Here is a 26,647-nt window from a genome sequence, read left to right as displayed (position 1 = left end):
AAGGTATTGCAGGTAAGTACATTAGGAACTTTGAATCATTTCAATTGCATGTATACTTTTCAAGTTATTCACAAATAGCTATTTTAAAAGTGGACACTTAGTGCAATTTTCACAGTTCCTGGGGGAGGTAAGTTTTTGTTAGTTTTACCAGGTAAGTAAGACACTTACAGGGTTCAGTTCTTGGTCCAAGGTAGCCCACCGTTGGGGGTTCAGAGCAACCCCAAAGTTACCACACCAGCAGCTCAGGGCCGGTCAGGTGCAGAGTTCAAAGTGGTGCCCAAAACGCATAGGCTTCAATGGAGAGAAGGGGGTGCCCCGGTTCCAGTCTGCCAGCAGGTAAGTACCCGCGTCTTCGGAGGGCAGACCAGGGGGGTTTTGTAGGGCACCGGGGGGGACACAAGCCCACACAGAAATTTCACCCTCAGCGGCGCGGGGGCGGCCGGGTGCAGTGTTAGAACAAGCGTCGGGTTCGCAATGGAAGTCAATGAGAGATCAAGGGATCTCTTCAGCGCTGCAGGCAGGCAAGGGGGGGCTTCCTCGGGGAAACCTCCACTTGGGCAAGGGAGAGGGACTCCTGGGGGTCACTTCTGCAGTGAAAGTCCGGTCCTTCAGGTCCTGGGGGCTGCGGGTGCAGGGTCTTTTCCAGGCGTCGGGACTTAGGTTTCAGAGAGTCGCGGTCAGGGGAAGCCTCGGGATTCCCTCTGCAGGCGGCGCTGTGGGGGCTCAGGGGGGACAGGTTTTGGTACTCACAGTCGTAGAGTAGTCCGGGGGTCCTCCCTGAGGTGTTGGTTCTCCACCAGCCGAGTCGGGGTCGCCGGGTGCAGTGTTGCAAGTCTCACGCTTCTTGCGGGGAGTTGCAGGGTTCTTTAAAGCTGCTTCTTGAAACAAAGTTGCAGTCTTTTTGGAGCAGGTCCGCTGTCCTCGGGAGTTTCTTGTCGTCGTCGAAGCAGGGCAGTCCTCAGAGGATTCAGAGGTCGCTGGTCCCTTTGGAAGGCGTCGCTGGAGCAGAGTTCTTTGGAAGGCAGGAGACAGGCCGGTGAGTTTCTGGAGCCAAGGCAGTTGTTGTCTTCTGGTCTTCCTCTGCAGGGGTTTTCAGCTAGGCAGTCCTTCTTCTTGTTGTTGCAGGAATCTAATTTTCTAGGGTTCAGGTTAGCCCTTAAATACTAAATTTAAGGGCGTGTTTAGGTCTGGGGGGTTAGTAGCCAATGGCTACTACCCCTGAGGGTGGGTACACCCTCTTTGTGCCTCCTCCCAAGGGGAGGGGGTCACAGTCCTAACCCTATTGGGGGAATCCTCCATCTGCAAGATGGAGGATTTCTAAAAGTTAGAGTCACCTCAGCTCAGGACACCTTAGGGGCTGTCCTGACTGGCCAGTGACTCCTCCTTGTTATTCTCATTATTTTCTCCGGCCTTGCCGCCAAAAGTGGGGGCCGGGGCCGGAGGGGGCGGGCAACTCCACTAGCTGGAGTGTCCTGCGGTGCTGTGACAAAGGGGTGAGCCTTTGAGGCTCACCGCCAGGTGTTACAGCTCCTGCCTGGGGGAGGTGTTAGCATCTCCACCCAGTGCAGGCTTTGTTACTGGCCTCAGAGTGACAAAGGCACTCTCCCCATGGAGCCAGCAACATGTCTCTAGTGTGGCAGGCTGCTGGAACCAGTCAGCCTACACAGATAGTCGGTTAAGTTTCAGGGGGCACCTCTAAGGTGCCCTCTGTGGTGTATTTTACAATAAACTGTACACTGGCATCAGTGTGCATTTATTGTGCTGAGAAGTTTGATACCAAACTTCCCAGTTTTCAGTGTAGCCATTATGGTGCTGTGGAGTTTGTGTAAAACAGACTCCCAGACCATATACTCTTATGGCTACCCTGCACTTACAATGTCTAAGGTTTTGCTTAGACACTGTAGGGGCACAGTGCTCATGCACTGGTACCCTCACCTATGGTATAGTGCACCCTGCCTTAGGGCTGTAAGGCCTGCTAGAGGGGTGTCTTACCTATACTGCATAGGCAGTGAGAGGCTGGCATGGCACCCTGAGGGGAGTGCCATGTCGACTTACTCATTTTGTTCTCACTAGCACACACAAGCTGGTAAGCAGTGTGTCCGTGCTGGGTGAGGGGTCTCTAGGGTGGCATAATACATGCTGCAGCCCTTAGAGACCTTCCCTGGCATCAGGGCCCTTGGTACCAGAGGTACCAGTTACAAGGGACTTATCTGGGTGCCAGGGTGTGCCAATTGTGGAATCAATGGTACATTTTAGGTGAAAGAACACTGGTGCTGGGGCCTGGTTAGCAGGGTCCCAGCACACTTCTCAGTCAAGTCAGCATCAGTATCAGGCAAAAAGTGGGGGGTAACTGCAACAGGGAGCCATTTCTTTACAGTAACCATGTACCAAATGTGTTAAACGTTAAACAGTTCTTTGTCCTGTAGAAAGTGCTAAGTTGTTGTGCATAGCCCCTTACCCATTCTTCTTGTAATGCATGATTTGTTACTGTCTTGAGAAAGTAAGGATGTCACTGTCATGAAAATCCATTATACGATAACAAGATTGAACAGGGGTGTAAGTGATTTGAAGAGATTAGTGCCTATGCCTTCTTAACTTATGTATAAATCACTGCATTTTTGTTGTTTAGCGTGGAGCACCTCATTTAAGCGATAGGCTACGATAGTCTATTGAACCCCCAGTTAGTCTCATTGGTGTAATCATTGGCTGGGCAGATTATTCATCTACACTTGTATCTTGAACTAAGTGTGAACGATTTCAGTCATCAAGGTGTGCACAATTCTGTTTCTACTATTTTTCTCTGCTTATTTATGCCCTGCCCTGATAGCATGTTAGGTCTCACCTAATAGACAGCAAATGCACTGTCTGTTGCGAGTAGTATTGGCAGCCTAGAATGATCTGAGATAGAGAGTTCTCATTACTTACTATTGGTTGGCCACTGGATCACTCCCCACGCGTACAGCGACACCCAGCTGTCCCCGTGTCCTCCCCTCCCCGCCCTCGCTGCTCCCTGCTGGCCATCCCTGGTGTCTAGTGGTAAGCGCCTTCTTGGAGTCACTGTGTGTGTTTGCCTTTTCCTGACTGTATTTACCGTGTCTACCCTGTCTTAACCACATTAGCCGTGTTTTGCCTTGTCTCCTCTGTAATCTCTGTGTTTTGCCCTGTCTCTCTGTGTTCTGCCTTGTCTCCTCTGTAATCTCCGTGTTTTGCCCTGTCTCTCTGTGTTCTGCCTTGTCTCCTCTGTAATCTCCGTGTTTTGCCCTGTCTCTTCGTGTTTTGCCTTGTCTTTCTGTGTTTTTGCCTTGTCCTCCTGTATTTTGCGTGCTCTGCCTTGTCTCCTCTGTAATCTCCATGTTTTGCCTTGTCTTTCTGCAACTCGCAAGTTGTGCCTTGTCTCCTCCGTAATTCCCGCGTTTGCCTAATCTTGTCTGCATCTGCCATCTATTCTCACCTCGTTTTCCGCTCCTACTGTGCCTGTTCCTTTCTTTTTCGGTGCCCTCTGTGCCCCCTGCCCCCCCAGCGCCTCGGCTTCCCCTAGCCGTCTCCTTTCCCGCCACTGCGTCCCTGCGGCCCTGCCCCCCTCGAGCCCCCATTCGTTCACGCCTCACGCCCCCCAGCTGCTCCTCCCTCCCTCCTCCCCTTCTTAATGGCGGTCGATGCGCGCTACGGAGAGTGATCTTTGACCTTTGTGGCCACTGGATCACTCCCCACGCGTACAGCGACACCCAGCTGTCCCCGTGTCCTCCTCTCCCCGCCCTCGCTGCTCCATGCTGGCCATCCCTGGTGTCTAGTGGTAAGCGCCTTCTTGGAGTCACTGTGTATGTTTGCCTTTTCCTGACTGTATTTACCGTGTCTACCCTGTCTTAACCACATTAGCCGTGTTTTGCCTTGTCTCCTCTGTAATCTCCGTGTTTTGCCCTGTCTCTCTGTGTTCTGCCTTGTCTCCTCTGTAATCTCCGTGTTTTGCCTTGTATCTCCGTGTTTTGCTTTGTCTTTCTGTGTTTTTGCCTTGTCCTCCTGTATTTTGCGTGCTCTGCAACTCGCAAGTTGTGCCTTGTCTCCTCCGTAATTCCTGCGTTTGCCTAATCTTGTCTGCATCTGCCATCTATTCTCACCTCGTTTTCCGCTCCTACTGCGCCTGTTCCTTTTTTTTTCGCCACCCTCTGTGCCCCCCAGCGCCTCGGCTCCCCCGAGCCGTCTCCTTTCCCGCCGCTGCATCCCTGCGGCCCCGCCCCCCTCGATCCCCCATTCGTTCACGCCTCCCCTTCTTAATGGCGGTCGCTGCGCAGCGCCACCCCCCCCCCCCCGGTCCACGGAATCCCCGCACCTCCAGACACAACTACACGGCTAGCGACCTCAACGCACTCAACCCTGGCCGCTCCACAGCATTCCTCCTGTCCTCTCCAAAGAACACCCAGGGATCCTTCTCCTGCCACAACTGCAGATTCACCTGCGACAGAACCACCAAACCTCCAAAGACCAGAACCAACCACCTCCACTGCATACTCCTCAACACCCGCTCTGCACGCAAGCACGCCATCGAGCTCTGGGACCTGCTCAACGCCTCAGCCCCAGACGTGGCCTTCCTTACCGAAACCTGGTGGAACGACTCCTCAGCGCCCGACATCGCCATAGCCATCCCAGAGGGCTACAAGATCACCCGCAGGGATCGCACAAACGGAATCGGAGGAGGAATAGCCATCGCCCACAAGACCACCCTCAAGGTCCACACCCGCACAGACGACACCCTCAAGACCGCCGAACATCTGCACTTCCAAATAGACACCGACCCCAACACCACCCTCAGAGGAACGCTCATCTACAGACCCCCAGAACCACGGGCACCCTTCAGCGACTCCATCTCTGACCTCGCCAGCGCCCACGCACTCACCTCTACAGACTACATCCTCCTCGGGGACCTCAACTCCCACCTCGAGAACAACGACGACGTCAACTCCACCACCCTGATCGACAACCTTGCCAACCTCGGCCTCAGACAACTCATCACCACACGCAGCCGGCCACACACTTGACCCCATCTTCTCCACAAGCGCCCACATCACCTTCAACCACACCACCGAACTCCACTGGACCGACCACTATTGCATCCACTTCACCTTCCAGAAACAGGTCAAGCACCACCGTACCCTACAACCACCCCGCCGCCACTGGAGCAAAGTCACCCAAGACCAGCTGACCAGCGCCCTTGCCCAGAACCCGCCCAACGACCCCACTGACCCAGACACCGCCGCCCACAACCTCAGACAGTGGATCAACGACTGCGCCAACTCACTCGCCCCACTCATGAAGACCTCCAACAACCAAGCCACCAAGAAAGCCACCTGGTTCACCGAAGAGCTCCAGACCTCCAAGCGCATCTGCCGGAAACTTAAGAATAAATGGCTCACCGAACACACACCCGACAGTCTCACGACCCACAAAGACGCCACCCGCAGACACCACCAACTAATCAGACTCCAGCACCAACATCAACGACATTCCACCTTCACAAGAGCTCTGCGACTCTCTGGCCACATTCTTCCACCAAAAGATCACCGACATCCACGATAGCTTCAACACCACAGCCGCCCCCACCACGCCAGACACCACCCCCGCTAATACCACCCCATTCGATCGCCTAACTTCCTTGGCCAACGTCAACGACACCGAGACACGCAAATTCATGAACTATATCCACTCCGGATCACCGTCAGACCCATGCCCCCACCACGTGTACAACAAAGCGGACGCAGCCATCGCTCCCCAACTACGGAAGGTCATCAACATCTCCTTCGAAACAGCAACATTCCCGGAAAGCTGGAAACACGCCAAAATCAACGCCTTCCTTAAGAAGCCCAAAGCAGACCCCCAGAACCTTAAGAACTTCCGACCCATCTCCCTACTACCGTTCCCTGCGAAGGTCATCGAGAAAATTGTCAACGCACAATTGACTCGCCACCTCGAAATCAACGACATCCTGGACCCCTCCCAGTCCGGCTTCCGACAAAACCACAGCACCGAGACCGCGCCGCTCGCCGCCACAGACAACATCAGACGCCAAATGGACAACGGCGAAACATCAGCCCTCATCCTCCTGGACCTATCAGCCGCCTTCGACACGGTATCCCATCACACTCTGAGAACCTGCCTCTCCGAAGCCGGAATACAAGAGAAAGCCCTCGAGTAGACCATATCCTTCCTCTCCGACAGAACCCAGAGAGTCCGCCTCCCTCCCTACCGCTCCAAAGCTACCAAAATCATCTGCGGCGTACCCCAGGGCTCATCCCTCAGCCCAACACTATTCAACATCTACATGGCACCCCTCGCCCAAGTAGCCCGCCAACACAACCTCAACATCATCTCCTACGCCGACAACACCCAGCTCATCCTCTCCCTCACCAAAGACCCGCACATCGCCAAGTCCAACCTCCACTAGGGAATGCAGGCCGTTGCCGAATGGATGAGAAACAGCCGCCTGAAACTGAACTCGGACAAGACAGAGGTCCTCATCCTCGGACCCAACCCCTCCGCCTGGGACGACTCCTGGTGGCCAACATCCCTAGGAACCCCACCAACACCGACCGACCACGCACGCAATCTGGGCTTCATCCTCAACTCCTCCCTCTCCATGTCAAAGCAGGTCAACGCAGTCACCTCCTCCTGCTACAACACTCTCCGCAGGATCTACAAGTGGATCCCAACAGACACTAGAAAAACAGTGACGCAGGCCCTCGTCAACAGCAGGCTAGACTACGGCAACGCACTCTACACAGGCATCCCGACAAAACAACTATGGCGCCTCCAACGCATCCAAAACGCCTCCGCCCGACTGGTCCTCAACGTACCCCGCCGCAACCACATCACACCCCACCTGAGAGACCTCCACTGGCTCCCCGTTGACAAGAGGATCACTTTCAAGCTCCTCACCCACGCACACAAAGCACTCCACAACACCGGACCTGCCTACCTCAACAACAGACTCCGCTTCTACACCCCCACCTGCCAGCTCCGCTCTGCAGACCTCGCACTTGCCACCGTCCCATTCATCCACCGAAAGACATCCGGCGGCAGATCCTTCTCCTACCTCGCCGCCAAAACATAGAACACTCTCCCAATCAACCTGCGACAGAACCAGGACCTACTCGCCTTCAGAAGACTCCTCAAGACCTGGCTCTTCGACCAGTAGCACCTTAACCACCCCCCCCCCCCCCCCTTTCAGCGCCTTGAAACCCTAATGGGTATGTAGTGCGCTCTATAAATAGATTGATTGATTTTCCATTTAATTTGCTTGCTTCTTACTTGTTAGCTTGTGTGGGCTTTACTTCCTCTTCATACCTTTGCCCTTCCCTAGAGTATGGATGCATTACTTGTCTTTTCAGTCCTTACTTTTCAGATGCTACTTTTTTCTTGTATCTTTAAGCACTACTCAAGGGTGCATGTGTTTTCCAGCTGCCTCCCTCATATATTTCACCCTCCGCCACACTTGTTGCTCTTTCTTTGCCCGTGCTTCTCGCCGCCACCTTCTGTGATGATGTGCTTGCCCCCATGTGCGTTCTCCTTCTGTTGCTTTCTCATTTGTATACTTTTCTCCTTCGCTCTACTGCCCATTTACTTACCCTTCGCTCCACATTCTTCTCTCTGTTGGCCTCCCTCTCCATGCTGCTTCCCTCATCTCCTGTTCAACTTACCACACCCTCAGTGATTCCAACACCCTCAATGTAACTTCTTGCCACCCTCGCTGCTTCCACCTTCCTGCTTTAGCTACTTTTTTAAATTTTGGTTTACCAATCCAACTCAGAGCGATGAACAACAAAAAAACACTTAAGTCATTCTGTAGGCATATGCATGATTGGTGCGTAGGCCTACAAAATGACTTTTTTTCTCTTTTTTTATCCATACTGCAAAGCATCAGGGATGCTGTACTGCATTCCTGAACTCATTGGCAAAGCCAGTAGGACCCAAAGCCAGGACCTATTGACTTTGACAGTGCTTGTTTTTTAGTGTAGGATGGTTGGATGTTGCTGCTTTCGGGCCTGCGCCTTTGGAATCTGAAACCTCCAGTATGTTACTCCCAAATGTGTCAAGCCACAAGAGGGTGGTCCTTCATAACTTTCAAGTTACTATAGACCAGTGGTTCCCAACCTGTGGTCTGGGGACCCCTGGGGGTCCGCAAAGCCTGCTGAGGGGGTCCCCGAGAGCCTGGAAAATTAAAAAATATTAACAAATATTGACAAATTAGGTCCCCAGCTTCCAGTAATGACTTAGGCGGGGTCCCTGGATTCCCATGATGATTCAGTGGGGGTCCCTGGGTTCCATTAATGTTAAAGTGGGGGTCCACAGAAATCAAAAGGTTGGGAACCACTGCTATAGACCAATACGGTGCTGCTGTTATGGTCATGACTTACACGGTCTCGAAGCTGAATTGTGGATGGCTGACTATCTTGTTTGATGGAGGTACATGCAGGAGGAAGTATGAGGCTTTCTCATCAATGGTTTTCTCCCAGGTACAGAAGCAAGCCTAATTCATTACAGTGAATTTGTTAAAGGCTGGCCTCATGTCTTGGATCTAGCTGCTTTTTTGAAATATTTAGCACCCAAGTTAAGCTAACGTAGCTCCTGAGCTACCCCTTTAAAATATTTTGGTTCAGAAATTATTCTTTCATATTTTTTCATGCTTCTTTGGAGTCCGTATTTTCTGCCTGCTATTTCTGATCTTGGTCTGAAATGTCCTTTATTAATAGTCTGGTGAGTGAACTGGTTTTTGGTCTTCATGGGAGCTTGAGGTTTTGGATTCGGCATTGGCTGAGGATTAACATGCTTTGGGTTACCCTGCCGCCTACTGGTTGCCTCTGAATTTCTACAAGGCGCAAGTTAGAAATAGGGGCAGGATTAAGAATCGTTCTGTAATTGGAGCGAGCCCTTGCACAGCTCTGATTAAAACCCAGCCATGTCCTTCAGTTGTGATACATTCTGAATTATTTTATATCATTGTGAACAGACTGGGATTGAGCCGATTGGAAAGTGACTTTGCTGTCTTTAGATTTCGGCTTAGGAAGTTTTTCGTTTTGATTGTATGTTATGAAACCGCTAGACAGTTCTGATGTAAAGTGCAACTTTCTGATGGAGAAGTAGCCGCAGATTCCTCACCTCCTGAATATTCTCTAGTCGCCTGACTGGATCAGGAAAATTTCCAGCAGTATCTCTGCACACCAGTAGGTGGTGCTGTGCGGCTCCTCACTGGCGCTGATCCGCTCCGGAAATGAGGTGCAGGGCATATATGGGAGCTACTCAGCTTCATCCATTCAGACATATTTTTGCGCCTTGGTCTTTGACGTACTCCCTGCATTAGTACACCGCATAAACCCATGGTTTGTCTTTCTTTTGCTCTGATGCCAAGCATACCTTTCGAAGACACTTTCAAATGTTTACGTCCTTTTTAGGGTCGAGCCTGCAAGTGCATGTGTCTCGCATGCAAGACACTGTTGTGCTCAGTAAAGGGCTTAGAGCCTGCCTCTCGCTCACCATTTATTGGTTTGTGTGGCACTCTTCTTTACAGCCTGGTAATTGGACAAGGCATGTATGGCATCATTTCCGTCCCTCTGTGTGGATCAGGGATCAAACACTAATTAATTTCAACTTAATTAGTGCCTGTCCGCTGCTCCCGACGTGATCGAGGTACCATTTTGTTCATTTTAACTTCCAGTGCCCCACAAACAGAAGGCTTGTGACTGGCAAAAATTTGCCCAGCAGGAGAAAGAAATATGCAATTTTTTTTTTTTTTAAAGCTAACTTTTTGTAATTTTGTTAAGTCGTCTTTTCTCAGTTTCCTCTCAAGTTTTCTTTTTCTTTTTTTTTTTTGCTCATGGGCGCTGTTGTCAAAAGATGACAATTAAATTGTTCGAAATATGCAAGACCTATTGCAGTGCAAATTATTGTTAATATTTTTCATTTGCATTTAAGGTGACAGCTTTTCCGTTTCATTTCAGTGGTGAGTTTTCCTATTACATATGATCAGATAGCATTGTTTGATTTTTCAGTACTTTACTTTCATGAGTCTTTTTTTGAGTTCACCTTTTATTTATGCTCCGTATGCTTTCTATTTAACTCAAACTGTTGTCTAGGTGGTTTGTTATTTACAACCCCTCTACCCAGATTTACTAACACTTTCGCCAAGTTTGTGTTACTTTTGTAATGCAAATCTGGCACTAAGTGTTGTGGTGGTTTGTACTTTCAAATGTGAATCAGCATTGCATTTGAAAGTTGGCAATTGCTTCAAGGAGGCCCTCCACAGATGGTATATGGGCGTTCCAGTGCAACCACCCATGGGGTTTGTTGCAAATCCCTATCTATTAACATTGGTAGACCGTGATTTGTTCCAAAATCCTATGCGTCCTCGAGGCAGGCATAACAGATCTCCAATTTTATAATTTCCCTGACGATATTCTGGTGTTCTCCTGCAGGATAGCAACTTTGGTTGTGATGTGTTGCATAAAAAGTTGGTAGATCTGTTCCCTTGTGTTTCTCTGGGCATTGCGTTGTTGCTGACAGCAAACTCCCACAGGTGAGCCAAGGCTATTCGTAGTGAAACGTATTTGCCTTTTTCTTTCTGAAGCTCTCTCTCTCTCTTTCTCTCTCTTTTTTATATAACCAAGCTCAAATCATGTCATCGTAGTGCAGACCGCATCTCTAATCGAACCTTTCGTTACATTGAGATCTGGCACAACATTCTTGCCACAATATTACAGTGTTGTTCCCAGAGCCTTGTTTACCAGTACAAATCTGGCTTCATGTTGTAGACGCCAGAAAGGCCCTCAGATAACACTTTTAGTAGGATTGACTATGTAAGGAAGATACAGCAAGTTTTGCACTTGGACATCTAATCATAGTCAATGACATCACCAAATTTGGGACGTTAAAATGCAGTGCACGATCTGACCTGTTAACAGGAGAGCTGATGAATAGCTTTACAAGACACCTGCTACGCATGATAATGTGGTAAAAGTTCATAAACATTATCCTAGAGCTTTGTGATTGAATCTGAGGATATCAACACATGTTTGCTCCCTGAGTTTCCGGGAAGCAGAGCAGCCTCTGCCCAACTTAAAGAATTCTATGAGGCCATGCGCCTCATTTTTGGGCAGTCTTTCTGCGCTGAAACACCTGTGGGCCCCACGGAGCTGCAAGGGGCCACTTAGTGTTCCGCTCCGGCGACTTTGGCTCCAAGGGGCAGCCAGGATCCATGCTTGGATCCAGAACAGCGTCTGTCGTCCTACCTCAACCTTCCCCAACGCTCCAGGCGCCATCAGTGCCCCTGGACAGTGCAGTCCCCATCCTCATTGCCGACTGGCACATAGTGGCCATGAGGCCCCACACCTGATTGAGGATGTGTTGCTTTTCGGGGGATGTCCAACCCAACCTTATGGACATGTCCTTTGATGGCACCCATCTCTTAGGAGAAAAAGCAGACTATGTGCTCAAGCGCTTCAAGGATTCCCATGCTACGGCCAGGTCTTAGGCCTCGTGGTGGCCCCTTGTCCCCCTCAATCTGTAATTTGCCCCTTTCGTGGCTAAAAAAGGGGCTCCCAGCCACGTCTTTTCCCATCCAACAACCGTGCCGCGCATGCTGCCTAGCCTTTGCGTGCCCGTGGATGAGGGATCCACTGCCCTCGCGGATCAGGAAGCCAGCCGGTCCAGCCAGTCTAGCCAGTCCACCGACCCTCCTCTGCAACCTCCCTAGTCTGACTTTTCCCTCCAGGGACCAGTCGAAAGTCAGAATCCGCCATCACCTGCTCCGCTGGCAATCCATCACGTCAGACAGGTGATTTTTGCAGATAGTCCGAAGGGGCTACTCCCTGTCCTTCAAAAATACCCCTCCATCCATGCCACCACTTTACAATTGGATGATGGAGGATCTCTTGGCACTTCTCAGAGTGGAAGTTACGACTCTCTTGTCCAACGGATCCATGGTGAGGGGTTCTATGAAAGAATTACGTTCTGGTAGCTATTCCAGCTACTTTCTGTCACCCAAAAGGACAAAGGCCTCCATACTAACCTAGACCTTCGGTCCCTCAACCTCTTCCTCAGGAAGGAGAAGATCACTATAACTCAGGTTCTTTCTGTCCTGGACCCAGGAGGCTAGATAGTAGAGTTGGACTTGCAGGATGCTTATTTCCATATTCCTATCCTGCTTGCCTTCAGATGTTACTTGCGGTTTACGGTAGGCCACAAGCACTTTCAGTTCACTGTGCTTCCCTTTGGCCTTACCAGTGCCCTTCGGGTGTTCACCAAGCTGATGGCGGTGGTCACAGGTCAGGGGTTTCAGTCTTCCCCTACTTCGGTGACTGGCTATTGAAGACGGGCTCGCCCCAGGCTGTTGTCTCCCACCTCCAGACTATAGCAGACCTCCTGCATTCACTGGTGTTCAACATAAATGTGCTGAAGTCACACCTGACTCACTCGCAGATTCTTCCTTTCTTCCGAGTTGTTCTGGACACAGTGCACTTTAGGGCCTATCCCAGAGTGGCGAGTCCAGGATATTCAGGCTATGATACCAATATTTCTGCCTCTCACCTAGATTTCTATGATAATGATTCTGAGGCTGCTGGGCCTCATGGCCTCCTGCATCCTGCTACTGGCATAGCAGGATGCAGGAGGCCATAAATAGCATATGCGGGCGCTGCAGTGGGAACTGAAGTTCCTGTTGGCGCAGCATAATGTGAATCTCTCTGACATGGTCCAGATCTCAGAGGGAATTGTGCAAGATGTGCAGTGGTGGTCAACGAACCACGATTGGGTCTGAGGTAGATCCCTCTTCCATCCCCAACCAGATCTGACAGTAGTGACAGATGCTTTACTTTTGTGCTGAGGCGGCCATCTAGGAGAGGCAGAGATCAGAGGCATCTGGTCTCCGGCGGTCTCTGGACTCCACATCAACCTATTGGACCTCTGTGCTATCAGACTAGCATTGAAAGTGATTCTTCCCTCTCTCAAGGGAAAGGTAGGGCAGGTGTTCACAGACAACACCAAAGCCATGTGGTACCTCAAAAATAAGGGTGGGATAGGGTCGTGGCCCTCGAGCTGCCTTTAGTGGCAGTCAGGACTTGCCTCCAAGGGCATTGTCCTTATGGTTCAACATCTGGCGGGTTCTCTGAATTCCAGATCAGACGATCTCAGCCAACAATGCTTAGTCAATCACGAATAGCGTCTCCATTCGGAGGTGGTGTAAGGCTTCTTTCAGCATTGGGTAGATCCATGGTTAGATCTGCTGGCCTCTGCAGAGAATGCGACATGTCAGCCGTATTGCGCTTTGGCGTTTCCAAGACGGCAATTGCTCTGTAATGCTTTTCGTCTCAAGTGGATCTTGGGCCTCCTCTCTGCCTTTCCACCCACACCACTCCTGCCCAGAGTTCTCAAACATATCAAGAACAACCAGACCCAAGTAATCCTTGTGGCTTCTGCCTGGACACAGAGTCTCCTGAGCTACTGTGCATGGCCATCAATCCTCTGATCAGACTGCCCCTTTGGGAGATCTTCTGTTGCAGTAGCAGGGGACCTGCTAATCTCCACCTTCTCGTGTGGAGATTATGCGGCAACAAATGACAGCTTTTGACCTTCGCCCGAAGTCTGTAACATAATATTGGCAGCCAAGTGTCCCTCCACCAAAACGATGTATACCTGCCCCTTCACCAATATGGTGTACCCCTGTTGTTAGAAGAAACTTGTGGCATTGTACCCAGACAGGTCTGTTGACCCCCTTCGTGTCCCTCTCTCTCTGAGGTCCTATGGTTTAGCCTTTTTCTGTCCCAACAGGGTTCTGCTATTGGCACTCTCAAAGGTTACCTGTCTGTCGTTTCTGCGGTTGCCTCATCAACCTTGCTTGTTTAAGTCTTCTGTTGTAAATAGGTTCCTTAAAGGCCTTACTCATATGTTTCCTCCATCTCCATTCATTATGCCCAGATGGGATTTAAAATTAGTTTTGACACTCTGGTGTGCGCTCCTTTCCAGCCTCTCCACAGTTGTCCTCTTAGGCTTCTTACTTTAAAAACAGCCTTCCTTGTGGCAATTACATCTGCCCAAGGGGGGAGTGAGCTGCAGGCATTGTCATCCAAGCCGTCCTACCTTTCCATCTATCCTGACAAAGTGGTGCTTTGCACTAGAGCCTCCTTTCTGCCAAATGTGGTTATGCCCTTCCATTTAGGCCAATCCTTCACCTGGCCTACTCTTTATGCACCCCTACTTCCTTATAAGAAAGAGGAGAGACTCCACCGCCTGGACCCAACTAGAGCATTGGCGTTCTACCTTGATCGTACCAAAGGTCCGGATGGATGATCAACTCTTTGTTGGTTATGTGGGTGTAAAGAAAGTTCGGGAAGTGCAGAAGAGGACTATCTCCAGATGGGCCGTACTCTGCATTAAAATGTGCTACGCACTGGCTAAGAAGCAACCACCGGGAAGCTGGCATGCTCATTCCACCAGAGCTAAAGCTGCAACCACTACATTAGCATGCAGAGTGCCAGTCCTTGACATCTGTCAAGTGGCAATGTGGGCATCTCTGCACACATTTACCAAACACATAGACAGATCCGTAGGGACGGGCGTTTTGCCCTTTTGGTCCTGCTGGACTTTCTAGTATGATCTCAGTTTGCAGACCCACCTCTGGGGATGGCATTGCTTTGGTATCTATTCTAAGGTAAGGATTCTGCAACTAGATGTCTCTAGCAGATGGGCAAGTTACTTACCTTTGGTATCGCCTTAACTGGTAGAGAAAATATCTAGTTGCAGATTCCTTACCGACCCACTCATCCTCTCTGCAAATTGATATCTAGGGACAGGGACTCCCTTTCAGGGCCCTAGTTTTGACCCATCAGTCATCAATGTTCTTCATGGCTCTGTGCTTCTGGCGTGGAAAATTATGAACTGGCATCATTGTGCCAGGGTGGTGCCCACATAGGACCCGCAACGGATGATGCCGATGACAGACACAGAGCTGATCGATGCCACCCAACAGTACTGCTTGAGAAAAATCTCTGGATGCAGACTGAGTCTGGGGGAAATTCCAAGGTAAGGAATCTACTACTAGATATTGTCTGTACCAGATAAGGCGTTACCAAAGGTAAGTAACTTGTCCTTCAAGCTCTGAACCATCTTTGTGCCCGAATACTACTTGTTATTCTCACTAACACACCTGAATCTATAGTAAATCCATGCCGCCAAAGGGTTACCTGTAGCACTGATTTTGCAGCTTGACTTCTATTAGTCACATGCAACCCTGACAATGTAAGCGTGAAGTCAAAGATGTTGTTGGGATCAGATGATTTTGTGACACATCTGAAGAGGAGGAATTTCGGACCGAAAATTTCAGTTAAAGTTATGGAAGAGGTCCCATTACCTGAATTCCTTGGAACAATGGTTCTTAACCTGTGCTCTGAGGACCTCTGGAGGTCCTCAACACCTTCTCAGGGATTAGACTCATACTTGTACTGCTTAGAAAAGTACATAATATTAGCAGAATAATAAGGTGTATAAGAATAAAGAAACTAAATGTAATTTTGAAAAAAGAAAAAATTAGGTTAGTATCCTCTGATTGATTCTGAGGAGTAATCACACAGAATATAGTATGACCATGGATGGCTTCAGTTGAATTTAACAGAGCTCCAAGTTTCCAATTAAAATTTATATTTTATTTATATTTGTGAATTAAATTACAAAAAATAAATATGTTTTGTATTTGTGTGATAAGTTCTTGTTTTTATATTCTTGTGTATTGTTTTCCAGTTCAAATCATCAAAATCCCCCAGATTCCACTAATAATGCAGTTGGGGGTCCCTGATACCAATGATGGTTCACTTATGGGGTCCCCAAATTCCAGCAATGATTAAGTGGGAGTCCACAAAAGTTAAAAGGATATGAACCACTGCATTTAGGAAAGTGCCCTTTTCTTGGCATGTTTACCTCCATTCTCTGCCTCTTGTCAGTGTGTTTGACTGTGTTCACTGGGATCCTGCAAACCAAGACCCCAGTGATTATGCTCTTGCCTCTAAATTTGGTTGTTACTAACCTTTTCTCCCACAGTTGGCATATTCGACCTCCCATATTATTCCCTGGCATATGGTACTTAGGTACCCAGGGCAGTGGGGCACCAGGGGATCCCTGTGGGCTGCAGCAGTTATTCTGCCACCCATAGGGAGCTCATGCAAAGTGTTCTGCAGGCCTGCCATTGCAGTCTGCTTGAACTGGGTGCATGCATCTGGTTTTACTACAGGTCACTGCACCAGCTCCCTGTAAGTCACCCCTATGGTAAGCCCTCTCAGCCCAGAGGGCAGGGTGCAGGTACCTGTGTGTGAGGGTACCCCTGCACTAGTAGAGGTGCCCCCACGAACTCCAGCCCAATTTTACTGGACTTCGTGAGTGCGGGGATGCCATTTTATATATATACTGGATATAAGTCACTACTCATGTCCAGCTAAATAATGGTAACTCCGAACCTGGGCATGTTTAGTATCAAACATGTCGGAATCATACCCCAATACTATTACAAGTATTGGAAGTATGATTCCATATACTCTGAGGTTCCTTAGAGGACCCCCAGCATTGCTACCACCAGTCTTACAGGGTTTTGCTGCCACTCCTCAGACAGGGGTCTGCCCTCCTGCTGCTTGATCTGATCAAGCCCAGGAAGGCCGAACAAAGGATTTCCTTTGGGAGAGGGAGGTAGCACCCTCTCCCTTTGGAAATAGGTGTGACTGGCTCGGGAGGGGTAGCCTCTCCAAGCCACTGGTTTTGATTTGAAGGGCATATTTGGTGCCCTCTGTGCATAAACCAGTCCACACCAGTTCAGGGACCCCGGTCCCTGCTCGGGTGCAAAACTGGACAATGGAAAGGGGAGTGACTACTGACATGTCCATCCTCACCCCAGGGGGGTGCCCAGAGCTCCCAGAGGGTCCCGAGATTCTGCCATCTTGATTCCAAGGTTGGCAGCGAACTCTGGGAGCATCTGAGTGGCCAGGCCTGGCAGGTGACATCATAAGCACCCTCTGATAGGTAGTTACCTGGTTAGGCAACCAAACCTCCTCTTTGGGATATATAGGGTCTTCCTCTGGGGTGAGTCCTCTGATTCGGCTTGCAAGATTCCAGCTGGACTCCTCTGCAACCTCTGTTTAGATTTCTGGCCTCCGGAACCACGACTGGACCCCCCAGCAACCTACAAGCTGCAGATCCACAAGGAACACTCTTCTGCAACCTTGTATCCAGAATTCCTGTCAGCTTTGCAACATTTCCCCAGCTGTGCTTCCTCAGAAGACTGCAACTCTTCAGCCTGCACAGCAACAACAAGGAATCTCCCTTGGGGTGAAGACATCACTCCCCTGCAACTATAGGTACCTGGTTGTGATGACGACTGACTGCGTGGATCTCCCCTCCTCCTGAGTGGCGTGGATCGTGCATCACAGTGGTAGTCTGGAGAGTCTCCCTTGGTCCTCTCTACCAGCTATCGCACTTTGTTGGTGGCAAGGCCTTTTTACTCCACGCAAGACAGCACCTCCGTGCACAGCATCTTTTGCAGCTGCCAAGGCTTGTTGCTTCACCTCCAAAGGGAACTTCAGGTGACTCCCCAGCACTCCCGCCTGCAACTTCTGGACCTCTGCATGGTCCTCCGGCGACGTGGGAGCAACTTCTGTGGTGCTGCGTGGGCTGCTTCATCAACTTCTGTCTCCCTGTCCTGTAGGACACCGTGGGTGCTGCCTCTGCTCCTGAGGGGCCTTCTGCGATGCGGAGGGTCCCCTGTGTCTCCCCTTCCTGTATAGAGTCCTCCTGGACCTTGCTGGTCCCCGGCAGCACCCCTTTTCCCTCCACCTGCGAGTTTGCCTTTGCCAAGGCTTGTTGGTGGAAATCCTTCAACATCACCCATCTGCAATCCAGCTTTCAGCGTGGAATGACTTTTGCATGCATCAGAAACTCTTCTCTGGCTTCTGTGCTGCAGTGCTGACCTGTCGTCCTTCTTCGATGACCAACTCCAAAGGTACCTCTGGGTGGGTAATATCTCCTATTCCCCCTGGACTCCACGGACACTTCTGGACTTGGTCCCCTCTCCCCAAAGGTCTCCATCTTCAGTGTTCCACCGCTGATTTCTTGCAGGCTGTTCTGGGTGTCTTCTTATTCCCCTTTTCATCCTTTGGGGTGGTTTTGGGGAAATCTAGTGTTTTACTCCTGCATTCCTGGTTGTTGGGGGTACTGCATTACTTGTCTGTGTGGTTTCCTAGTACTCCCATCTCCCCTCCACACAATTTACTTACCTAGGTGGGGGCCCTGTGTTCGCATTACACTTTCTTAGTATATGCTTTGGGCTCTCCCTAGGGCTAAAATTGCTTATTGCTATTTTGAACTGTTTTCTAACCTTTTTATGCCTCATACTGTTTATTACTGTGTGTGTGTGTGTGTGTGTGTGTGTATATATATATATATATATATGTGTGTGTTTGATGGCATGTGTAGCTGCAGATACACATACTATGCATTAGTCCGCCACCTAGTGTTGGGCCCAGAGTGTTACAAGTTGATTTTCTTCAAAGAAGTATTTTTCTCGAGTCACGGGATTGAGTGACTCCTCCTCTCGGTCATAGTGCGCATGGGCATCGACTCCTTTGTTAGATTGTTTTCTTTCCGCTGTCGGGTTCGGGTGTGTTTTCTCTCGCTCCGAGACTTTCAATTCAGGCACAGACGGTTGTTTAGATTCAGGATACCAACTCTGAAGCAGACTCGGATGAAGACAGCCAACCGATCACTGCGGCTCAGCATGTGAGTACACCTGCCCCTACACCCACTTCCAAAAGACCTATTAAGGCCTTGGGTGCACCACTGCCAGAGAGCCATGGTTCCACCCGAAAGAAAATTGTCGGCGTCCAACCTTCGGGTTCGGCGCCGAAAAAGGCCAAATCACAACATCAACAGGCCACACCTGTTTCGATACCGGAGTCGAGCAAATATGTTGAAAGCTCCACATCCGAGCCGACGCCCACACTCTTCGGAGTTGAAAATTCCATGTCCGTTTTCAGAGCCGAAATAACAGACTGTATCCTCGGGACCAAAAAAATGAGTTACCACTTCGGAGCCGAAAAAATCCTTTTATACAGAGGAGACAGAACTTTCCAGCCGATTAAAACACAGCTCAAAGACAATTGCTGAACAATCCTCTTTTGGAATAAACATCCAAATGTCATTCTAAGGGCTCTGATATTCAGCCAATCCTTGAAATCATGAACAGTAAACAAAGAAGGATACATATCCATAAGGAGACAGGGAAAATCATTGCTTCACTCCTCCACAGACCAAGAGAAAGCTGGCGTTTCAAGAGACTCTTGACACTGCTCCACCACCAGCAAAGATATTCAAAAGGAAGGAGAAACCATCACCTTTACAGCTTTCTCCACCACATTCGCCACAGCTTTCTTTCTCTCCACCACCTATTGCCCCACCACCATTGCCCTCACCAACACATTCTCATACATATTCACATGGAGATACAGTGGACCCCTGGGACTTATATGACCCAGATCCTATACCACTAAATGACCCAGACTTCTGTTCGTCCAAACATTCACCAGCGGAAGATAGTACGGCTTACACTCAGGTAATTTCTAGAGCAACTGCATTCCAGTTCAGATGCATGCTGAGCCTTTGGAGGAGGACTTTCTTTTTAACACATTGTCCTCCACCCACTCACACTACCAGTGTTTACCAATGCTCCCTGGTATGCTTAGCCATGCCGATGACATAATTTAAGGAACCTGTTAAGACTAGGGTTTTAACCCCGAGAATAGACAAAAATACAAGCCTGCGCCAACAGACCCAGTTTATATCACACAACAGGTACCACCAGACTCTATTCTATTCAGTGCTGCAAGGAAAAGGGTCAATAGCCTTTCTTCAGGGGATACCCCTCCCTCTGACAAGGAAAGCAGAAAGTTTGATGCAGCTGGTAAAAGAGAAGCTACACACACACATAACCAGTGGCGTAGTGCCAGTTCCCAAGCAACGTTAGCAAGGTATGACAGGGCACACTGGGATGAAATGCAAGAATTCTTGCAAAATTTACCAAAAGAGCATCAAAAGGGAGCACAACAAATTGTTGAGGAGGGACAAGCAATCACCAATAACCACATCAGATCTGCTCTTGACACAGCCGATACTGCTGCTAGAAGTATAAACACTAGCTAACAATTCGTAGGCATGCATGATTATGATCTTTCGGGTTTATACCGGAAATGCAGCAGGCAGTGCTCAACATGCCCGTAGATAGGGAACATTTATTTGGACCTGAGGTTGACGCAACTATTGAGACACTCAAAAGCCATGCGGGCCCGATACACTACACCTTACCGGGGTTTCTTTTGTAAACAGCAGTTTAGGGGAGGTTTCAAACCCCAGACTACAGAGGCTTCCACCTCGCAATCTAAACAAAACCAGCAGTACTATCAAAGAGGATAATTTAGAGGCTCTTAAAGAGGTCAACACTTTAGAGCCAGAGGCAAATTTCAAACCTCAGAGTGTCACCACTCCCCCAAAACAATGACTTCCTCAACATCCCACAATCCCACACATCTCCTGTGGGAGGCAGACTGCAACAGTTCCACTCTCAATGGCAACATCGCCACAGATCAGTGGGTGCTTTCAATTATCCGCAATGGTTACTGCCTAGAACTCATTTCTACTCCTCCAAACATCCCCCTTCGCTCTCACAGACTGTCCTCAGAACACAACGTTCTGTTACAGCAAGAAGTACAATCTCCATTACTAAAAGAAGCAATAGAAACAGTCCCCAAATCACAACAGGGAACAGGAGTATATTCACTATATTTCCCCATACCAAAAAAGGATGGTACTCTCAGACCCATTCTGGATCTCAGACCTCTAAATCTATATATCCTGTCAGAACATTTTCACATGGTAACTCTGCAGGACGTAATTCCCCTACTACAAAAACAAGGTTACACGACTGCCTTAGATCTCAAAGATGCTTACTTTCATATTCCCATACATCCAGCTCTTCGAAAATACCTAAGGTTTGTAATAGCAGGAAAACACTACCAATTCAAGGTATTTCCCTTCGGCATAACAACAGCTCCAAGGGTTTTCACAAAATGCCTAGTTGTAGTAGCAGCTCACCTAAGACAACACATACATGTCTTTCCTTATCTAGACGATTGGCTAATAAAATCAAGGGGCATTATACAATGCCAGCAACACACTCAATACACAATAGAAACCCTACACACATTAGGGTTAACAATCAACTACCAAAAATCCCATCTTCAACCAGCACAGGTTCAACTTTACCTAGGTGCTATTCTCATTACCCAAAAAGCCTTAGCCTATCCAAATGCACAAAGGATACAGGCTTTTCAAAACCTTATATCACAGATACAGCCCAATCAATGTTACACTGTTAAATTTATCATGAAACTCTTGGAAATGATGGCATCATGCATAGCAATAGTACCACATGCAAGATTAAACATAAGAACACTACAGCTGTGTCTCTCACAACAATGGTCTCAAGCACAGGGTCAATTGCAGGATCTAGTGTTGTTAGACCGCCAAACTCACAAATCTCTTCAGTGGTGGAATCACAACAATTTAATAAAGGGGCAGCCATTTCAGGACCTTGTGCCTCAAACCACAATAACAACAGATGCATCAATGATAGGTTGGGGAGCTCACCTCAACAACCTAACCATACAAGTGGAATAGAATTCAACACAGTAAACTTATCACATAAACCATTTAGAATTGTTAGCTGTGTTTCTCGCCCTAAAAGCTTTTCAACCTCTTCTCAGGTACAAAACAGTCTTAATAAAAAAAGGACAATATGACAACAATGTATTAAGAAACAGGGAGGTACACATTCATCTCAACTGTCCCTTCTAGCCCAATCAATAAGGAAATGGGCAATTCACAATCACATTTACTTGCTAGCGGATTACATCCCAGGGATACACAATCAGCTAGCAGACCTACTAAGCAGGACGCAGCAGCAAATACACAAATGGGAAATTCACTCTCAGGTACTTCAACAGTACTTTAAAATGTGGGGAACACCAGACATAGACCTTTTCGCAACACCCTCTGTCCAATGGCAATGCTCTGTGGATCAACTGGTCAGGGATATTTGCTTATGCTTTTCACCCTCTCCCATTAATTCCATTTCTGGTCAACAAACTGTGTCATACCTCTCTCACCATGATACTCATAGCTCCCACGTGGGCACGACAACACTGGTACACAACACTCTTAGACCTGTCAGTAGTACCACATCGCAAGCTTCCAGACAGACCAGCTCTGTTAACACAGAACATGGGTCAATCAGGCATCCCAATCCCAGTGTTCTAAATTTAGCAATTTGGCTCCTGAAGTCATAGAATTTGGATATCTGCACCTTCCATTAGAATGTATGGAAGTTCTAAAAGAAGCACGCAAACCTACAACTAGACAATGCTATGCTAACAAGTGGAAATGTTTTGTTTACTACTGTCAGCCCAAAAATAAAGACCCACTTAAAGCATCAATACAGGATGTTGTATGCCGCCTGCTTCATTTACAAAAAGCAAATGTAGCTTTTTCCTCTATTAAAATTCATCTTACTGCTATATCAGCGTACTTACAAACCATACAACATACTTCTCTCTTCAGAGTCCCTGTCTTAAAAGCCTTTATGGAAGGATTTAAGCATATAATCCCACCAAGAACCTCACCAGTTGTTGCATGGAATCTCAATATTGCACTCACAAGATTAATGGGACCACCATTCGAGCCCATGCATTCATGTGATGTTAAATTTCTCACTTGGAGAGTTGCTTTCTTAGTAGCAGTTATTTCATTAAGAAGAGTTAGTGAAATACAAGCATTCACTCTGGAGGAACCATTTTTCCAAGTACACAAACACAAAGTAGTACTTAGGACAAATCCAACAATTTTGCCAAAGTTAGTTTCTCCTTTTCACATTAACCAATCAGTGGAATTGCCAGTCTTCTTCCCACAGCCAGGGTCAGCTGCTGAAAGAGCTCTTCATACTCTTGACCTCAAAAGAGCTCTAATAGACTATGTTGATAGAACAAAAGTGTTTAGGAAAACTAAACAGCTTTTTGTAGCATTTCAACAGCCACATAAAGGAAATCCTATCTCTAAGAAAGGATTAGCTAGATGGTATGTAAGATGCATTCAAACATCATGTACCATTAAAGCAAAAAGACAACTTTTAATAAGCACTAAAGCACATTCCACTTGGAAACATTTTTATTTTTAGGGAACATACCAATGGCAGACATATGCAAGGCTGCCACATGGTCCACTCAACATGCATTTACAAAGCATTACTGTGTGGATGTATTTTCAAAGCAACAAGCCATTGTTGGACAAGCAGTACTTAAAACTTTATTTCAAACTACTTCAACTCCTACATCTGCAGCTACACATGCCATCGAACAGAAAATGTCACTTACCCAGTGTACATCTGTTTGTGGCATGTAGTGCTGCAGATTCACATGCATTCTCCCTCCTCCCTGGAAGCCTGTAGTCATTGCAGTTCTTATTTGTACATATGTGTATATATATATATATTTACATTTGCATGGCCATCTTATTTACTTACTACATTTAGTTGTACATTCTTTCACTCTAACACTCCGGGCCCAACACCAGATGGCAGACAGATATATATATATATATATATATATATATATATATATATATATATATATATATATATATATATATATATATATATATATATGCTGCAGATACACATGCTATGCATATTCTGCTATCTAGTGTTGGGCTCGGAGTGTTACAAGTTGTTTTTCTTCGAAGAAGTGTTTTCGAGTCATGGATTGAGTAACTCCTCCTCTTCTGCTCCATTGCGCATGGGCAACGACTCCATGTTAGATTGTTTTCTTTCCGCCATCGGGTTCGGACGTGTTTCTTTTCGCTCCGATAGTTTGAGTCGGAAAAGTTCTACGAGATCATCAACAAACACACGAGTGGGAAATTCATCCCCAAGTGCTCCAAACATACTTTCACCACTGGGGAACACCAGACATAGACCTATTCGCCACCAGCGAAAACGCAAAATGCCAAAACTTCGTATCCAGGTACCCACATCCTCTATCTAAAGGCAATGCTCTATGGATGAATTGGTCAGGGATATTTGCTTACGCTTTTCCCCCTCTCCCGCTCATGCCATTTCTAGTCAACAAACTGCGTCAAAACAAACTCAAATTTATACTTATAGCACCAACGTGGGCACGTCAACCGTGGTACACAACACTATTAGATCTGTCAGTTGTACCACATATCAAACTCCTGAACAGACCAGGTCTGTCAACATGAAACACACAACTGATCAGGCATCCAGATCCCAAAATACTCAATCTAGCGATATGGCTCCTGAAGTCATAGAGTATGGATATCTACAACTACCAACTGAGTGTATGGAAGTAATTAAACAAGCAAGAAAACCCGCTACCAGGCAGTGGTATGCAAAGAAATGGAAAAGATTTAGATAATACTGTCAATCTAAACAAATTACCCCTCTTTCAGCATCAATACAATACATTGTAAGTTATTTGCTTCATTTACAAAAGGCAAATTTAGCCTTTTCGTCCTTTAAAATACACCTTACTGCAATCTCTGCGTACTTGCAAAATATACAACACATCTCTTTATTTAAAGTTCCTTTTATCAAAGCCTTTATGGAAGGATTAAAACGCATCATTCCACCTAGAATGCCTCCAGTGCCTTTGTGGAATCTAAACCTACTGCTCACACGACTTATGGGTCCACCATTAGAACCTATGCACTCATGTCAGATTCAATAACTAACATGGAAAGTTGCCTTCCTGATTGCAATTACTTCATTAAGAAGAGTTAGTGAAATCCAAGCTTGCACAATTCAAGAACTAGCACTATCAGACCCTTCAAAGAAGGGCTACAGGAGCACATTAGGGCGATTAGAAACAATAACAATGACTACCCCTTTGCAGTACACTATAATTTGAAACACTCGCTGCAAGAAAGACTGGGCATCCACACACATGGCATTGCCACTTTGGGCAGCTGCCCGAGAGGCGGCAACAGGATTCTCCACCTTTGGCAACTAGAGAGTAGATGGATCATTAAGTTACAGGCAGTTGAGGAGGGTCTTAATTCTGACAAGGACCTGCATTTCTTTTTATAGTATATTACCCTTCAGTGATATCTACCTACAGAATTGTTTTAATTGTTATGGGCTCTTTTCCTGTATGTACAACCCTGAGTTTATATGCTGTCAATCGTTGTATGCCATTGGAAAAACATTCTGTGGCACCAAAGCTGTGTTTTTTCATGTCACTTTTGTCTATTATTATGTGTGACCATGTCCTCACATTCTACATAAATGGCATGACTGAAAAAATCATACACCCAAGTCTGTGCATTTGTGCCTCATTTATGTCACTTTGTCTCCTAAATTATCTCTGTAAAATTATCTTTTAAAATCTTGCTGCATGCACTAACTCTTTCTTTTCAACACACGAGGTTTATATTTTTCTTTCCAATATGGCGGACGCATGGTACGGTTTCCGTTAGTCCGTTTTCTATTTTTACTTCTTTGTTGCATATAAATAGTAGTCTTCCGCCAGACAACAAGCCGGTAGACACCATGCGATGCCGTTAGTACGACAACAAGAAAATATCTGCATATCCGGGGGTAAGATTTGCCTACTTTACATCTAATTTGACCATTGGCCATATTGTTTTCGGAGACATGCCTTACTTTCTTGGCGGGTCTCCCCTTTTTTTCTGACACGGTTTCCGCGTTTACTAGCGAACTGTTTGATATTTACCTTTCTAATGTCCTCACTCGGTAGCTCCCTGTCTCAGCACCATTGTGCTGATTTATGCATTATTGGTCTTCCGTATAAAATTACATCTCTAGCATGCCAGTCGTAGTGTCCCGCCACTACACCGGGGACACTCTATTTATGACTACGTACTTTTTTCAATTTAGTTTTTACGATTGTCGTTTCCATTTTTGCAGCACTAATTATTATTTATGGACGACAGGTAATATGACACGCCTGGGATTCAAATTGCCATTTTTTAACTATTCGCTTTTGTTCTTAGACTATGTTGTACTAGAGTTCACCTATCATATAACACCTTAATACCCTTCATTTAGGGCTCATTTCTGTATCTCTTCTTTCAGGCTTATCATGGTCTTTGGACCTTCTCTCCTTATACTCTACTTGACAATTGTAGTGCCCATTGGAGCCTGATAGCATAGATTGACACCTCCACACGTTGGAGGTATTTTTGACTCCTTTATCTCCTTGTTTATGCGTTCTTCTTTATTCTATGATCTTTTTATTTTTAACTTAATTTCACACTGAATGTTCTGGGATTTGTAGGCACGCTGTGTGTATCACTGTTCACTCATTATTCATGGCTACATTACCACTGTCCTATGCTTGTCACTACAAACCTTGGATGTTGGAACCTGCACACTGATGTCATACATTTCTGTATCAATCATTGTTGCCTTTTTACTTCCACTTTTGTCTTGGATTGGGCACCTTTATGTTCTCGGTCTAGAACATGGTACACTGTTAACTTGTGGAGT

At 47.3% G+C, this 26,647-nt stretch overlaps 1 protein-coding gene across 2 annotated transcripts in view; it reads left to right on the top strand.

Annotated features, from left to right (window-relative positions):
• The window catches only part of RARS1 (arginyl-tRNA synthetase 1), a 230,040-nt gene that overhangs the window by 185,190 nt on the left and 18,203 nt on the right, over positions 1-26,647 (top strand). The window lies entirely within an intron of this gene.

The sequence above is a fragment of the Pleurodeles waltl genome, chromosome 7 (genome assembly GCF_031143425.1).
Source record: "Pleurodeles waltl isolate 20211129_DDA chromosome 7, aPleWal1.hap1.20221129, whole genome shotgun sequence".
NCBI lineage: Eukaryota > Metazoa > Chordata > Amphibia > Caudata > Salamandridae > Pleurodeles > Pleurodeles waltl.
This window is presented reverse-complemented; position numbering and strand designations above follow the sequence as displayed.